Genomic DNA, 6,000 nt, shown 5'->3' with positions numbered 1-6,000 from the left:
GTCTCTTCCCACCTACATCTGCAACTCTTCCGATGCCCTCCGCCGCTTTAACAGTTTACAGTTTCCTGGCCCCAACTGCCTCCTTTTCACTATGGATGTACAATCCCTCTACACCTCCACCTGCCACCAGGATGGCTTGAGTGCGCTCTGCTTCTTCCTTAAACAGACACAACCAGTCACCATCCACCACCTCCCTCCTCTGCCTGGCTGAACTCGTTCTCAAAATGAACAACTTCTCCCTTGACCCAACTGAATTCCTCCAAATCAAAGGTGTTGCTATGGGAACCCGCATGTGTCCTAGAAATGCCTGCCTTTTTCGTGGGATATGTGGAACACTCTTTGTTGCAGTCCTACTCGGGTCCCCTCCCTCACCACTTTTTCCGGTAGATTTATGACTGTATCAGTGCCATTTCCTGCTCTCGCCCTGAACTAGATAATATCATTCACTTTGCTTCCAATTTCCACCCTTCTGTCACCAGCACATGGTCCATCTCCAACGCTTCCCTTCACTTCCTCGACTTCTGCGTCTCCATCTCTGGGGGTAAGTTATTGACAAATATTCACTACAAGCCCACTGACTCCCACAGCTACCTGGACTACACTTCCTCCTACCCCACCTCCTGTAAAAAATCTATTCCATTATCCCAGTTTCTCCATCTCTGCCGCATCTGCTGTGATGATGCCACCTTCCATACCAGTGCTTCTGACATGTCTTCGTTTTTCCTCAACCGAGGATTCCCCTTTACAATGGTTGCCACGGTCCTTGACCAATACACTGACAAACAGCATTGCTTCACTCCGTAAATAGGACAGTCGGTAATAAGAAAGTACTTACCATGTACCATGTGTCTGTTTAAGGAAGAAGCAGAGCGCACTCAGGCCATCCTGGTGGCAGGTGGAGGTGTAGAGGGATTGTACATCCATAGTGAAAAGGAGGCGTTTGTGGCCAGGAAACTGGACATTGACCATGTCCATTCTATCTCACGCACTTCAGCCCTCACCACTATCCCTCCCTCCCGGAACCATGACAGAGTTCCACTTGTCCTCACCTTTCAACCCACCAGCCTGCATTCAACAGATCATCCGCCGCCATTTTCGCCAGCTCCAGCGTGATCCCACCACCAAACGCTTCTTTCCCTCACTTCCGCTTTCAGCATTCATTAGGGACTGCTCCCTCCATGACACCATAGTCCACACCTCTATCACCCCCAACACCCCTTCCCCTTCGTCCGGCACATTCCTGTGCAAGTGCAGGAGATGCAACACATGCCCTTATACCTCCCCCTTTCCCACTGTCCCGTGCACCAAACACCCCTTCCAGGTGAAACAGCATTTTACTTGTACTTCTTGCAATTTAGTATACTGTATTCGCTGCTCACTTGTGGTCTCCTCTACATTGGGGAGACCAAACGCAGATTGGGTGACTGCTTTTCGGAACACCTCCGTTCAGTCCGTAAGGGTGACCCCGAGCTTCCGGTTGCCTGTCACTTTAATTCACCACCCCATTCCCACTCAGACGTCGCCGTCCTTGGCCTCTTGCGTTGTTCCACGGAAGCTCAGCGTAAACTCGAGGAACAGCATCTCATCTTTCGATTATGCACTTTGCAGCCTTCTGGACTCAACATAGTGTTCAACAATTTCTGATCATAACCACGGCCCCTATCATATATATATATATATTTATTCACATTCTTTGCCTGTTTTTTTTCTTATCATCCACATGGCAGCTGTCTTTCATTCTGCCAGCGCAATTTACACTTCATCTAGAGCCATCCTTTGTTTCTTGACCTGTCCCTTTACCAAAACCTTTTGCGTTGAATATCTCTTAATGTCTCTTAATATCTTCTGCCTTCTATACTATCACAGACCTTCCCTTTTGTTCTTTCATCCCCCCCCTTTCCCAGCCTCTACACTTGCTTAAAAAGCTGTTCCATTTCCTGCTTTCTTCTAGTTCTGACAAAAAGTCATCGACCTGAAACATTAATTATGTTTCTCTCTTCACAAATGCTGCCTGGCCTGCTGAGTATCTCCAGCATTCTCTGTTTTTATTTCAAAAATTGACAAGTCTTGTGGGCGGGTCATGCCTACGAATGGAGGCCGGGGCTCCACTCATGCTGCGCTCCTGGGCGGAGTGACATCATACGCTGCCCTGGAGTCCTCAGGATGAAAGCGCAACTCTCCGTGCGTGCAGAGACTGAAGGTAGGTGTGGATCTTATTCGCTGGTCAGAGGCTTCCTTCCGCACGAAGCCTGCGATCGGAACTTCAGGCCCAATATTATTACACTCACAGCAGGAGCAGTGATGCAGTCATATACAGCTAAAGGTCAACCTTAACTGAATATATGTGGCTTACTCTGAACACCAACTTTTGGAAGAATACGGTAGTATATGCTTTCTATCTGTATGATTATTACCGACTGTCCTATTTACGGAGTGAAGCAATGCTGTTTGTCAGTGTTATGGTCACACAGATATTCTGCTTTCAAAATTAGATCCTATTTAGCCCTGACAGAAAGCTCAATTGATAAAAGTGCATTACACATTCAGCAACAGTTAAAGTCATTTGAACAAACAGATTAAGCTGAGCCGTAGTTGCTCCTACTGATCAGGGAGCAGGACATTTCACATTCCAAAAAAAATCGAAATATTATTTTGATAATGATGTAAAATAAAATATTTTACAGTAAAGGTACAGACTCCTGAAGCTGAGGACATTCAGTTTTAGGTTCATGGAATGCTTTTGATGAAATAACTGTGCATTAGAGTCATAGAATCAGAGTCATAACGGTACAGAAGGAGGCCATTCGGCCCATTGAGCCCGTGCCGGCACACTGTAGCGCAACCCAGTCAGTCCCATTCCCCCGCTCTAACCCCATAGCCCTGTAAATTTATTTCCCTCAATTGCGTATCCAGTCCCCCCTTGAAAACATTGAGTGTCTCCGCTTCCACCACTATCATCGGCAGCGAGCTCCAGGTCCTCACCACTCGCTGCATAAGAAAGTATTTCCTCACATCCCCACTGTATCTTTTGCCCAGACCCTAAAATCTGTGTCCCTAGTCCTTGTACCACAAACAGGTGGGAACAGCCTTTCCCAGTCTAGCCTATCCAAACCCGTTATAATTTTGTACACCTTTATTAACTGACCCCTAATCCTCCTTTGCTCAAATGAAAATAAATCCAGCTTCTCCAACCTGTTCTTGTAGCTAAGATCCCCCAACCCCAGAACCATTCAGGTAATCTCCTCTGTACCCATTCAAGTGCCTTCCCGTCCTTCCTAAAGCGTGTTGACCAGATAGGACGTAATACTCCAGTTGTGGCCTAAACAGCGCTTTATAAAGCTTCAGCATAAATGATCTACTTCTGTACTCAATTCTCTACTTCTGAAGCCCAAGATCCGATATGCTTTGCTAACCACGCTCTCAATATGTCCCGCCACCTTCAGGGACATATGCACATTAACTCCCAGGTCCCTCTGTCCCTGCACAGTCTTTAAAACTGTGCCATTAAATGCATATTGCCTCTCCCTGTTCCTTCTGCCAATATGCATTACATCACACTTCTCGGTATAGAATTCCACCTGCCACTTGTCCACTCATTCTTCTAGCCTTTCTATGTCCTGTTGCAGTCAATTGGTATCATCCTCACTGTTTGCCACACCCCCAAGTTTGGTGGCATCGGCAAATTTAGATATTCTACTCTGTATTCCAATATCCAAGTCATTTATATATATCAAAAAAAGCAGTGGTCCCAGCACTGACCCTTGGGGAACACCACTGCCTTCCATCGTCCAGTCTGAAAAACAGCTGTTTACCACAGCTCGCAGCTTTCTGCCCTTAAACCAATTCATTATTAAGGCTGCCACTGACCCAAGTATTCCATGAGCCTCACTTTTGTTAACCAGCCTTCTATGTGGTACTTTTTCAGAAGCATTTCTAAACTCAAAGGGCTAGATTTTCAGTTGCTTGCGCCAGCAGTTAGCGCCTTAAGAGAAGTGATTTCCGGGCGCTATGCGTGTAGCGCCCGGGCGCAGCGCAGTTTGCGCCCCGCCCCAAATTAAGTTGCCCGTTAGTGCCGGCGCAAAGTTTAGCGCCCGCCCGGATGCACGCGCAGAAAATGACGTCACATCCTCGTGCAACGCCCTTTGGCCGCCCCGATTGCAAACTTCAGTCGGACCGCCCCATTGTGCGGCGGGCGGCCGGAGCGTTTGGAAAAAGGAATGCAACACAACCAGCGCGGGCCCCGGGGGGCGCTAATTAAAGGGAACGTCCTCTCCAGTATAAAGGCCATCCTTTTTTCTGAAAACAGTCTTGTGCAACGCATTTCTGGAGACACAACAAGGAGGATAGCTAACTGGTTTCAAGCAGCAAGAGCCAGGTATTTTTGGACTCAGGCAATAGCGCTGCAATTGGCCATTTGGAAATTAGACTGTTTGCCAGGATTTGATGGGGGTTGCATGGGGTGCCAACGCGGAGCTGCAGCTCCATGTCCGTAGGGCTCGCAGATGCATTGTGAGAGGGGCAGCCCTGGCTAGAGGCAGAGGGGGCTACAGGCGTCGGCCACGTAGGCCTTACCCAGTCAGGCTATACCGCCAGCAGCGCTCCTACCTAAACATGAGTGCCGCGCAATGTGTTAAAAGGCTCCAATTCCGAAAGGGGGTGATTGCAGAGATCTGCCACCTGCTTCGCCGAGATCTGCGGCCAAAGCTCAGGTGCAGGACGTCTCTGTCGGTGGAAGTGAAGGTGACGGTGGCATTGAACTTCTATGCCACCGGCTCCTTCCAATACGCTGCTGGGGACATAGCAAACATCTCCCAGTACGGCGCGCATCGCTGCATCCACCAGGTGACCGAAGCACTGTTCAGAAGGAGAAGCCAATTCATCTCCTTCCCCATGGGCCTGGAGAGCCAGCATCAGCGCGCATTGGGATTTTCCAGACTCGGGGAATTCCCCTTGGTGCAGGGCGCCATTGACTGTATGCATGTGGCTTTGCGGGCCCCTCTGGAGCATGGCGAGCAGTATCGCAACAGGAAGGGCTACCATTCTCTGAATGTGCAGCTGGTCTGTGACCACAAGCAGCGCATCATGGCAGTCAATGCCAGCTTCCCAGGCAGCAGCCACGATGCCTTTATCCTGCGGCAGAGTACTGTGCATGACATGTTCCAGGCACAGCCTCCCCCAAGAGGATGGCTACTCGGGGACAAAGGCTATCCTTTGTGCACCTGGCTCATGACCCCGCTCCGCGCGCCCAGGGCCGCTGCTGAAGAGGCCTACAACGAGAGCCATCAAACCACCCGCAACATCATCGAGCTAACTATTGGGGTCCTCAAGCAGCGGTTCCGCTGCCTTGATCACTCCGGAGGAGCTCTCCAGTATTCGCCGGACCGGGTCTCCCAATTTGTGGTGGTTTGCTGCATGCTACACAACCTGGCTATCCGCAGGACTCAGGCACTGCCACCTGACGTTGGACCAGCACCTCAGGAGGAGGAGCAGGAGGAGCATGAGGAGGAGGAGGAGGAGGAGGAGCAGGAGCAGGAGTACGTTCCCAGGAGGGAGCGACCAGGGCCAAGGGCCGCACGACGCCACCTTATTACACGGTACTTCTAAGCCCCCTGTCAGGGAATGGCCAGGGGCCATGAGGGAAGATGAATGCAGCCGCTCCGCAAGCCCTCAGCCGGCGAAGCCAACAAACACTAAGAAGAACAACCATGGAGACTGCATGAATAAAGATAATTTTTTATTAAACAAAAATGAAAAGCCCTTCCCACATGAATCCCCAAAAACAATAAACGGGCCCCACAAAAAGCCCAACAAACGACTCACTCCCACAAACTGGGGAGGAGCCACTCCACCTTTATTGAAACCGGGCCTCAACGTCGGCCTAACGCAAAAAAAAAGCCCTCCAAAAGCACAACCATGGGCAAAATAAAGATGGCCACCGCCATATTAAAGGAAAGCTGGCCACACCCTCTACTGAGTGGCCCGCGAGGGCGAGACCTTGGC

This window comes from Somniosus microcephalus, unplaced genomic scaffold (assembly GCF_052327205.1).
Source record: "Somniosus microcephalus isolate GS21.2 unplaced genomic scaffold, FLI_Smic_1.0 unresolved_chr1, whole genome shotgun sequence".
Classification (NCBI taxonomy): Eukaryota; Metazoa; Chordata; class Chondrichthyes; order Squaliformes; family Somniosidae; genus Somniosus; species Somniosus microcephalus.
This window is presented reverse-complemented; position numbering follows the sequence as displayed.